Source organism: Centruroides sculpturatus, unplaced genomic scaffold (assembly GCF_000671375.1).
Source record: "Centruroides sculpturatus isolate CEXI.00-Female unplaced genomic scaffold, Cexi_2.0 scaffold455, whole genome shotgun sequence".
NCBI classification, from domain to species: domain Eukaryota; kingdom Metazoa; phylum Arthropoda; class Arachnida; order Scorpiones; family Buthidae; genus Centruroides; species Centruroides sculpturatus.
In genome coordinates, this window is record NW_019384559.1 from 153,864 (window position 1) to 166,732 (window position 12,869).

The 12,869-nt window shown below is 26.4% G+C and overlaps 2 long non-coding RNA genes across 2 annotated transcripts; both read right to left on the reverse strand.

Moving 5' to 3' along the window:
• Window positions 1-2,882: 2,882 nt before the first annotated feature.
• On the reverse strand, window positions 2,883-6,279 carry LOC111623949. Its single transcript, XR_002756499.1, has 3 exons — window positions 6,224-6,279; window positions 4,439-4,654; window positions 2,883-3,737 (listed from the first exon to the last, which is right to left on the reverse strand). It is a non-coding gene; the product is annotated as an uncharacterized LOC111623949 (long non-coding RNA).
• LOC111623948 lies at window positions 6,276-7,658 on the reverse strand. Its single transcript, XR_002756498.1, has 3 exons — window positions 7,498-7,658; window positions 6,608-6,763; window positions 6,276-6,326 (listed from the first exon to the last, which is right to left on the reverse strand). It is a non-coding gene; the product is annotated as an uncharacterized LOC111623948 (long non-coding RNA).
• Between the last annotated feature and the right edge of the window lie 5,211 nt (window positions 7,659-12,869).

Consider the following 12,869-nt stretch of genomic DNA (forward strand, 5'->3'; position numbering starts at 1 on the left):
AATTTCAATTTGTAAACTTTAGAAAAATTTTTACTTTAAAAAAAACAAATTTTTTGACGTTTCAACGATATCAATTCGACTTTTTTTAAATTAAAAATTATGAAAACAAATTATTGAGATTAAAAATGTTATGCAGTCGTATATATTTAAGATTAATCTTCTAACTCGATCGATTTGTTACATTAAATTAAAATTTAATATTTTCAGAAAGTAAAAGTGATTTATATCTTTCTAAACTTTCTAAACTCGAGAAGAACTAAGTATTAATTTCATACTTATCAGGATATTATTTAAACAATATTGAGACTTAAAATAAGAAAATTATATAAGCCTGTAAAATATGCTCATAAATTGCTTTCTGTTATTTTATCATCACATATTTAATTATTCACAAATATTGGAGAAATAAAGTAATAAAATATGATGCTATAAAGTTTAAATTTGTACAAGCTGTAAATTTCTTTGTTGAAAAGTTTATTAGAAATTACTAAGCAACACGGACTATCTTTAAAATACAGTTGTGACATCAATAAAAAAGATGTAGCGTGCAAAACAAGACATTTTAATAATATGCATGGGTGTAAATATTGTTTAGCCTTAATAACAACACTGTATCATAAGTATAAATATAAATTTATTTACGAATTATTTAGTAAAAGTGCATTTTTAACGGTAAAACATAGTCAACTCGAATAGGTACGCAAACACGAGAAGTTCGATATAGATTTTCTACATCATGAAAGGTGAACAATCTCTATATCTAAGAAACGGTTCGGTTATCTAGGAGAAGACTTCTACAAGTTGAAATCGCTTGGATCAACTTAAGTAAATCCCTCTTTCTTATCTAAGTGTTTTTGATAGAAGTTCAGCCGTGGAGGTATCGTCTATCGAGTCATTCGAAATCTGTTGGGACTCGATGTTTTAAAAGTAAACATTACTTGTTGAGAAATCGGTTGAAAGGTGCTTTTTATCCTTAGGAAAAGCTCGATGAGTTGAATTCAACCATTGGTTTACGAGACTAAAGACATCGATAGTATGACGTCATTAGAAGCAACTACTTTGAGTTTATGTGCAATAAAGATGTAGGTTGGCGATAATTCAGGTGAACGATACCATAACTTACAGATAGGATTCATGACAATGACGTATCCCCTTGTCGAAACTTTGGCAAAGTCTTTTACTTCTATTTCTCGCGGGACTATGAAACTCGTGTGATGAAGACACTATTTACGATCAAAGATTGAACGGTTAATGTTATGAGCCGAAAGAAACTAGATTGGAGTTAAATGCCAACGACTCTCAACAATTGGTACAGCTAATGCTTTGCCATCCTATTACCAAAAGAATAGAGTTATATTCCAGTCGTAAAAATTACTTCGCCTTCTTATTTCTTATATATGATAATAAATATGATAAAACGAATACAAAATAAATCAATGATTAATTTTACTTACTGTATATATAATCACATTTAACTAATTATAATTCTGTGCGATAGAGACGATTGCGAATTAAAATTTGTGTAAGTGATTTGCAAACATCAAAAGACAAGAATGACAATTTTCAAGTTGTTAAACATTTGCATGACAAACACGTTACTTGTCTTATAATAAAGAGGTGAATAAACTACAAAACTACGCCCTTTTATCTTCATTTATCACGATTGTTCGATATTAATTCATTCTTTACTCCAATAAAAGTAAATGTAAGTTATCATTAAAAGAATGTATACTTACTGTTTGCAAAGAGCAAAACAAATAATAGAGTTTTCTTTTGCCACGTTTATTGTTTAAATAAAATTGCCGAAACAGAAATTCTTCTTGGAAATATATTGTAAATTGATTACTGTAGACGTCTTAATCAAAGTGGATGGTGCAAAGAGACAAGATACCATCGTGTAGAAGATTCTTATACTTTCTTTCTTGCAATAGCTTCTTGTCAGACAATACTTTTGGCGAGCCTTCACTTGTATTGCAGACTACATGCTACAATAATCACAGGTTGTAATTACGACAAAAGTAGAAAAAGTTATTTGTTGTATTGTGTACAACTTTCCCAACTCCTCTAACACCCTTTTAATAAGTAATAAAGATTTGCTTTCAGCTGTTAATTTTCTTATTTATTAATATTGCAGCTTAACTTTCGAGAATATTTACGTTATTAATTTTTGTCGCCGCAAAAACGAAACTAGGAAACCGTTTGATTTATTTGAAATTTTAGCAAAAGTATTAATAGTATTTATCAAGTTTCCTCGTAGAATCATCGAGGAAGAATTAATGTTTATTACGTAGAGAGTAGATGGGTCCTTAGAGGATGCGTTCCAACATTTAACTAATGTTATATTACCGTACAACTGCACTCAAAGTTTCTATTCAATCTTATATTTAGTTTCGAATAGCACAGTTGCTCTTGCGGTATTCAATCGATTTTAAACAAACATGCCACAACCGATACAATTTATTCAAATAATCGAAACATGTATGATTTGTGACTGCCTCCTAAAAATAAATGGCTTTCCACTACAAAAGCACTTTGCTATCTTTCTAACAAACACTTCACTCATGAGTGGCAAGAAAATTTTTAAAATTACTTTCTAGAATATTGGTCCAACGATCTTGTTTTTGCCAAACTTCTCGTTTGTCCTAACAGTTCTATTGATCCACATTCGCTCGGCTTTAACTCTATTAAAATACGCTTGTTAAAAATTGAAAGCATTTATTATAATATATACGGTGACTTATAACAAGATGTTTTTTTTTAATTTAATATATTTTATTCTTGCCATCGATTTATTCGGTTCTTCCATACAATAAAATTATAAAAACGNAAACATCTACTAAACGTCTCTTCTTATTCTCGAAGAACATCTAAAGAAATGCAGATAATGTAAAATATTAAATTTCGGTCTCTTCTAGGAGAAAATATGGAGATTAAATTCATTTTGTGTGTGACGTTCTTAGAATTGTTTGCTTAAGCAATCGAGAGGTTCTGGATCGGTGAAATTCCTTCATAACCCATCAGAAAGCTGTCAGTTGCCAGTAGAGCTCAATGACCAATTCAAGCGGCTGGTTGGCATGCCTTCAAGTCACGTCAGATATACAGATATTTACAGAAACCATTCCTTTCTCGATATTTAACCGCCTCACAATGTCTTTCATCTTTTATCACACCACAGAAATTTATTCACAATATTAATTTTTCGCTAGATTCAGTCGAAATTTTCTTACTATAACTACATAAAAATAAATTTTTAATACCCGTTTTTATTTAAATATTAATTCGTTTAGTGTAAATTTTAATATATATATATATATATATGAATATATATTTTAAATATGTAAATTCGAACGTTAAAACTCGCTAAATTTTATTGTTAAATAGCAATTTTAAAATTTAAATGCTGCCGAATTTAACTTTATGATCTTTATGTAATGAAAAGTAAAATTGAATTTATTTATTTTTAATCTTAAATTCAATTCTTACTTCCGAGTCGCTATTGAACTCGGATGGATTGGAAATAGAATATTCACAGTTTAAATATTTTAAACGTAATAAGATCGAAAGTTATATCATTTGAAAGGAATTGAAAGTTTTCTTCAACCGAATAAATTTGACATTCTGTCGAATAAGTCGAAACTGAAATTTCGATTAGCCTATTTCTTTCGACCCCAGCGGCATTCATACCAGAGAGGATCGATGTTGGGAATTTCAGGATTCTTTCTGGTTCCTCCACCTTCCTATTAAAAGAACACCCACAACTCAGATGAAACCCGAAACTTCAGAGAAACCATAGAAAAACTTAAATAAATTCGTTAAATATCAATATTTCAGTTATTCGACAAAAATTGGATCAAATCTCTCTTTGCTATTTTTCGAGTAAATAATTTAATTAGTTCGTTTTCATTAAAATTTCTAAAGTAAAAATATGTAAATTTTAATAATATATAAATTTAAAAACTATAATATAAAACTTATAATTAGGAAAGTATGTTTTGTAAAGTACTATTTTTTGTTAGAAAGATACACGATTTTTGCATTAAATTATGTTTCATTCCAGTTAAACATTTTTTTCTTTTTTTAATTTTGTGAGATATTTTCAGAGAGATTTTTTCCTTTCTAATTGTTACAGATAAAGATTTTTTTTGTTAAACATCTTTTACGGAAAATATATTTTGTTAATTAAAGGAGGATTTAGTTTTTATATACTTTATCTTAGAAAAAAATCAAATCAGAACAAAAGGATAATAACAAAAGTCAAAAAATCTTATCTGAAAACTGATTTTAATTAAGTAAAAATAAGATAATACTTAGAAAAAACAGTAAATATTTTATAACATTTATTATAATTATAATTTAATAGTAGAATTAATATTTTTATTAACTTTTCAATATTAAACATTGATTAAAAGATATAAAAATTTTTTTGCAGGAAAAAAACCTTTAAAAGTGCTACTTTACAAGACGTTGTCAAGGGTCGTCCATGCGTAAGAAAGGTACGTCAACTCGAGAAAAATATCACGAATCTGGTAATTGGCGAACTTCACATCAGTACTCAGACTCTGTCGTACTGTATTCATACCCAACAAGACTAGGTGAAGAGAATTTTGCATAACAAACTATTTGATTTCCATCTATAAAGATACGAGCACTGCTCCTGAAAGTCAACCGAAAGTAATAATACTTCGTCAATGGATGCTTCGATATCAAGTTATTAATTAAAATTTTATTTTTAATTATTAGATTTTGCTTTCTTTTAATAGAAAAATATCAGATTCTATTGTAAAAAAAAGTAATTTTTTAAAATATTAATATACTGTAGTATAAAAAATCATATGTTGTCATTCAAAATTACTATTTCTAACTGAAAATAATACATAATATTTAAGTTAATCTCATACAGACCTAAATCAGTAGTTAGGTTCGACGCAAAATGCTTTATTCAGTTAACATATCTGTATTTTAATATATTAATGTAAAGTTTTTCTTTAATATTAAGCATTTTAAATATTAAAATTTATAGAGATAGAATGTAGTATAATTCCGGAAATAACGCTTAATATCTCTCAACATTTTGTAAATCTCGAAATAACGACACACTCAAACAGTGATTTCTTTTTGAACTCATAACACCACTAAACCATTCATTGGAATTTCTTTGCATATTATAGTTAAACTCAACACATTTATATTTAAATATTTTATGATTTATTAAAATGTACAGTTGAACCTTTAATAACGAACACCTTTCAATAACGACCATCTCTTAACAATGGCCGTCAAATGGCCATTGTTAAGAAGTTTGATGGTATAATAAAGCTACACTGACTGACATGAAATGTTTGAATAGAAGCAGACTTATTACAGAAAATTAAATAATGCATTCGAAAAATGACATCTAGTATATTATCAGAATTGCACGAAATATCAAAATTTTTAGAGGTCAAAGTTCATGTGACGTTCTGAAACTTATCGACGTTTTAGAAACTTACATGTCTGTTTGCCAATTGATTTAAATAACAGAATCTTCATTTTGCTTTACCATTAATTATTCTTTATTAGATTTTAAAAATATTTATTTTGATTTAATCAACATAACTGATATTATTTTAAAAATTATTAGAAATTGGAACTTATATATGACAGCGTATGTATACACGTTTTATGACAATACCAAAAAGCAGCAGAAAATATAGATATAACTATTATATGTATATGTTTTAATTATTTCAAGAGTTTTTATTTTATAAAAGTCTTGAAATAATTTTGAAATGTTGAAAGAGCTCTGCACAATGTACAGTACAGTATACTTTATAATACTATTCAATATAAAGAAATCTAGCAACGAGTTCCTGGCAAACTTTGATGGCATCATCTGCTATGATATTTATTATTAAAATCTTTTCATACTTTTAATTATTATAAAATGGCAAACAGCTTAATTTTCAGGGTAAGGACGAATTTTACAAAAAATTATAAATGATAATAACGAGTAAAATCGTCATTACTTCTGACCTTACTGGAGATATACACAACCCTTATTATCTCCCCATCCCTCGACCTTTAATCCCCAAAATTTAATAGCATCAAACCTCCCTGCAAAATTTCAGAAATTTTGGACAAAAAGTACAGGAGTTATTAAGCTCCAAAGAGGGTGAACAAAATTCTGCCCCCAACATATATACATATATACACAAACACTAAAATATATACATATATAAATTACTTTTCTTTGCATTTCTCGACGTTTCAAGGTGTCCTGAGTCCAAAAATGTAAAAATCTTGAGGAGAGTCATTTTTGACCGATCGCCATACTTTTCCTCTGTTATCTATAAAAGCGAAGAAAGTAAACATTTGCATAATAAAGCATACAAAAATGTGCATGTTTTGTCATGTTTATAATAATAACGAATGCTCATCAAAAAAGTATTACCAAATATTAAAAAATAAAAGATTTAATAAAACATCTGTAAATTTACAGATAAAATTTAATTTCGAATTACTTATAACGAACGGAAAATTAATTTTCACTCAAAAAGTAAAACATTCCGAAAACGAAAATTAAAATTAAATTATTAATTTTAATTAATCTGTATTCATTAAACCATACCTGGTCGATATTTCGTGATTTTCTTTACGTTTTATTAACTCGATCATTTGCACGACGTTATGGTTTCAACATGAAATCACTTTCACTTCCATTACGTTAATAAGAAAACATTCAAGTGTTAATAAGAGCCTAGTCGATTCCCATGAATGCATTTCTCTTGAATAAGGAATTATAGCCTTAAATTAATCTCGGTATCTTTCACTTATAATTATTATTTATGTTTTTTTTTTCATAAGAAAGTCGTTTGAAATATTAATTTAAAGTGAAATCTTAAGATATTTTGGAATATATTCCTGTCAACTTATATCAAATGAAAAGGAATAAAAGAAAGATAAGAAATTTTGATTTCAATTATGAATTCATATCAAAGAAATGCGCTTTATTACTTGAATTAGTGTAATTTGAAAGATGATAAGAATATAATTTACATTTTGATGATTGTACAGTACATTTATGAATTATATTATGATGCTCATGTAGAAAAGTTTCATACATAAAAAATGTGTTACATTAAGATACACGATATAATCATAATTTAAATAAAAAATGTGTGATGATAATTAGAGAAATCAATAAAGTTTTCTTTTGTTTTTAGTTTATTTTTGCAATTATAACTTAAAAATGAAAACAACACAATAAATAAATGTATATTATAGAATATATTTCAATTTTTTGCTTATATTTTAAATAATTAAATAAAAATGGCTTTTCTAATTTAATAATTTATTAAAAACTACGCGTGCACTCGACAAATGGACATTCAATGCGTGCTCATCGTATTTGAAAAAAATAATAATAATAAAATAGAAATATAAAAGAATCCTTTCAAAATAATAAAATTTTAAATAAAATAATTATGAAATTTTTATAATTATAACTAATATACGTACAATTTAATCCAATCGATGGTTTTTGATGCGGGAAGAGAAAATTTTTAAAAAATGGATATTTGAGAAGGATGAAGAAGAACGATTTAATTACAGTAACGTTTAACAAGTAATTTCGTTAAAGTTGATAAAAATTAAATTTGACCCATAAAAACTAATTAGCAAAGTAACAGTTTTCCGAAAAAAAAAATCTNGGTAGAGAGAGTTTTTAAAAAATGGAAATTTGAGAAGGATGAGGAAGAACGATTTAATTACAGTAACGTTTAACAAGTAATTTCGTTAAAGTTGATAAAAATTAAATTTGACCCATAAAAACTAATTAGCAAAGTAACAGTTTTCCGAAAAAAAAAATCTGCAGATGGCATGTAATTTAATCTACTTCATCAAAATAGTAAGAGAAAGAAAAGATATCGGCGAAACTAAAGAAGAAAATAGAAAAGTTTTGGGTCAAAAAACAAGACACTGAAGAACGAAGAGAAAGACAGAGAAAAAAAATAATTTCGAGAAGAAATTAGTCTTATCTGTGTTACTTCGCTACAATCTAATCCTCTTTTGGTTCATTCTTTCATCTAACTCGTCAACTTCATCGAAGTCACACCGTGTCAATAGGCAGCACGACTAGGTAAGCAGATTACGGCCAGTTTGGCAAACATTGCAGCCATCTAGCTTGTTTGTATGTCTGCTACTAGAAACCTTAATCCTTCTAATCTATAAAGTATGCAGAACAACTCAGAGGCTATGATATTCTCGCCGGTACTCAATATGGGTGACTATCTTTGTTTTTACTTGAGATTAAAATCGTGTACATTCGCCTTATGTAAAGAAGACATCACCTTTTAAAAATCGAAAGTTTGGAAAATTCAATTAGTTAGCTTAAGACATGGCCGATTAAGGGAATCGAGATAACCCGTACGGACTATATACAATACAAAGAATATCCATCTTATAAATTTTTTCCTAATTCAAAAGTGAAGAAGTTCCATTGGATTAGATATAGAATTGGCTGCGCTTGCGCTATTTATCCTCCAATCAAGATCGACTTAACACTTATCAAAATAGGAAAATCCGCAGTAAGTCAGCTGTCACCAGAAATTGTTCAGGTAGACAAGTAAATAACCAGTTTAGCGAGCAAAATAGAAAGAGATTACCTCATTTTTTCCAAGAAATTTCAAGTTGTGATTATCCTGTCAAAAACAGACAACCTTTATCATTCAGAAATTCTATTATAAAATAAAGAAAATAAAAATAAGATAAATATATTTTTAAAATATATATATATATTTGTGCTACAAATATTAAACAAATCGTTTTAAATTTTACAAGGATTTCGTTATTTTTTCAGATCTGCTTTAGTAGAAATCAGAAAATTATATAAATGAAAATCACTTTTCGTTGTTTAGTTCACTAAAAATAAACGATAGAGCATTTTCTTAAATAAATGATTTCGTCTTGATTATAGTTTACGTCTATCTTAAGTAATTTGGATAAATGAATTCATAAATAAATAATTTACTTCTTAAAATTAAAAGTCTATTTTATATAAAAGCGTATACAAATGATTGCCGCAATCACATTTTGTAGTCTGATTTAATAAATGATCGATTTGAAAGTGAAAAGATAGGAAATTAGTAAAAAACGTAGAATGATTCTTAAGAAAAATTATTGTTCTTAAATAGTTTAAAGTAATTAAATTTAATATAAAATTTTAATGTATTGCTGATGTCTTCCCATTGTTTTAGTATAGGATGTTGTTTTGCTTCAATGAAAATATTTCTATTATGTCCCGGGCATCAAAAAACAAAAATTTATCTTCAATAATTATTCAACTTTTTGGTAATTAACTGATTGCTTAATTATGCGACCCACCAGCGTATTCTAACCTATATAATTGATTACAATTGAGTGGTTGAGAACCGGAATGGTTCATGTCGCAATATGAAATATTATATGAAAGCTTGCTATTATGCATGATTAGAGCATATATCATCCAATGCCACAGTAATTTAAGAGCTGAATTACTATGGCATTGGATTATATATGCTCTAATCATGCATAACAGCAAGCTTTCATACAATATTTCATGTTGCGGCATGAATCACTCTGGTTTTCAACCACTCAATTATGCTCATTGCGGTGAGATTAACTCTCAATGGATCCACCAGCATGAATGAGAGATAAGATATTTCGACCCCTACGATCGAGGTAAACTATGCGAGATTTAGACCCTTCGTAGTGACCATTTGCTAATTCAAAGCTGATAACATTAAACTATTTTCCTGTTTTTTAATGCATTTATAATGGAATTTATATATTAATTTAGATTATTTTATAATTTTTTCACAACAATATTAAGGATAATCATAGAATATTTTTAACAAGGTATAATTCTAATTATAAAAGAAAATATTTCTTAATTTTTATATAAATTCGCTCAATAAACTTTCCAATTTAAATTTTATTTTTAAAAATGTTATTATTTAAAATAAAAGTTATAAAATAAAAGATTTTAGATTCAAAGTGAAGCGAAATAAATTGCTTTTTATATTGTTTTTCAGTTATATTTAGATATATAAAATCCAAAATCAATGACACGGAACAATTCATAATTCATTTCTTATGTTACATTATTGCTTGCATGAATTTTAAAATATTGTTATATATTATAAACATAGAAATAATCACGTATAACAGGAAAAATTAAAAATATATATATTTTTTTGTACAAGAAAATACAGTATAGATATCGATATAAGTTATTTAAATATTTTCTTAACTGTAATCATTTTGTTTCATTTATGTGAATTAATTTGTTATTCCCTTGATTATCATCAACGTAAACATATTTATACAATTTATATAAAAATAATAAGAAATTTATTGATTTTTATACTCGTTCTTATTAGTTAAATCACTTTCTTCGTTATTTTTACTACGGTATATTTGATGAATAATTAATTATAACATACAAAATGCGATACGATTAAATGTTTTCCATTTAATTTTTAATGATACTCGTCTAAGAGTGTTGACAATATTATTAATAATAAATACTAGTATTAATAAAATTAAATTGTTGTCATTCTTCCATTTTCAATTTCTAAAATAATATTTCTCAATAAAAAGTGTAATATGAATCGTGCTCATTCGTGTTAAAATTCTTAGATTTTGTATAAAATACAATCTATTCTTATGTTTATTATTGTTTTAAATCATCACAATAAATTTTAAATTACTTCATAGGCAAATTTCGTTGCAATTCCATAAAAACTTATATAATTTTGAAGTGAGGATTTGTATTATCTGAGATAGTCTTCAAATAAAAGCATAAGCTCTTTTAGTGAATACTTGAACAATGTAGTACGATAGACAGAAAAATAAAAGACAAATATATATATAATTGTCTTATTATATATATAAAATATATATTTTTGTGTATATCTGTATATACGTAACAATGGACTTACATATACACTTACACCGATTTAAATTTAGATTTAAATGTAAAATTTATTGTATATTTAAGTTATAATCTAAAAATACATATTGATCGGCCCGAATAGAAAAACTTGGATAATATTTTGATTAATTATTGTACATTGTGCATATTTAAAAACTAAGGCTAGGATAACTAAGCACTAAAAACATTATAAACAGTTATAAAATTATATGATTAACATAATTATTTATATGATTTTTATATAGTAACTAGACTTCCTAGCCTTAGTAATAAGATAATCGTAGATATATGTTTATCTTTCAACTGTCTGCCAATAACATACATTAGTTAATGTACATTTCGGAAATTTTCTAATTTTAATTAGAAATATTTTGCATAATTTAATAATAAATGTTGTTGTAAAATAAATAAACGCCTTTCCTAAAAATTCAATAAAAGTTAAAATTACCACTAAATAAAATAAATTCCTTTTCATTAATTATATATAAGAAGCATCATTGCGAGAAAGATTTGAAGAAATGAATTGATAATCTCGAACGTAGAACTACGAAACGGATAAATATAAATCACTACACGTATAAAATAGAAATCCAATTTCTTATATTGCGATATTGTTTGTATAAATTTAGAAAGCAAATATTCTTAGGTAACTTGAATATGAATGTATAAGTAATACTCTAAAGGACGAGGATGCTGCATGAACGTTATGAATGTATAGATAATAATCTGCAGGATGAGGATGCTGCAGAAATAGATTTTTCTCTACAAAAAATATTGATAACAATATAAAAATTGAAAAGTTTTATTTTTTTCAAATATTTTCTTAACAGCAATCATTTTTAATCATGTACAAGGATTAATTTGCCATTCTTTCGGTTAGCGTCAATGCAAGAAAATTTGTATCCGTTTAATTCCATTAAGGGATGAGTTATAAGAAACAATTCTGTTTATAGAAATTCTTGAGAGAATAACAATCTTCTCTGTGATTCCTCAAATTAATTTCCTGTCATTAACTAGCTGTATTCTCTATAGAGACAAGATAAAGAGCATCACTTAAAATGAATAGAGCAGTATTTCATTCTTTCAATGAGTAATGTCTTTCTCTTGAAACATTTCTTAAGGCTTACAACTTAAACCAGGTATCATTCGATATACAGTATATTTATTGAAAATATTTCACATTAATTAAATTCATTTAATAACATACTTTCCTCCAATTGGATTTAAATCATAACAGAATTAAATATGCGGCTAGTAGTTTTGACTGTTTAGATTAAAATCATCAATAATACCCAGTGATTGTGTTATAAATAAATTTTATAAATTTTGAAAAATTGCAAAAATTAATTCTTCTAGAATCAATTTCAATGAAAGTAGTGAGAGTTGTCTGGAGAAAACATTTTTCTTTGATTCTAAGTATCATAGGTTAGAATGATAATTAAATATTTATATTGGATAGCTAATAATTATTTTAATGTTTTCTTTCGAGTAAATTATTTATAAAATCGATTTTAATTGCATAAATGTTATTGACGAGTATAATAAATTATCTATTTACGGATGAAGTATAATAATTTATCCGTTTTTAATCTTTAAAAGCTATTAAGGAGTATTGAATATTTGAAACTTGTTTATTATTTTTTTTTCGAAGAAATTTTTACGTTGTATTCTCCAAAATTCCCACTTGTCTTTTATCGATTATATGTGAAATTTTCAGAGAAAATTACTTTTTTTCTTGTTCTTGTTATAAAAGTTTCGAATTGAAACGTATAATCAGTTGGATAATTTTATTTATTTTTTCTTCTATAAAATGTTTCTTTGTATTTGTAAAGTTCTCTACACCGACACTTTATATATAATTTTTAATAAGTGCGGTAGTTCGGATCTATTTCTTTTTCTTTTATACTAACTTTTCTTT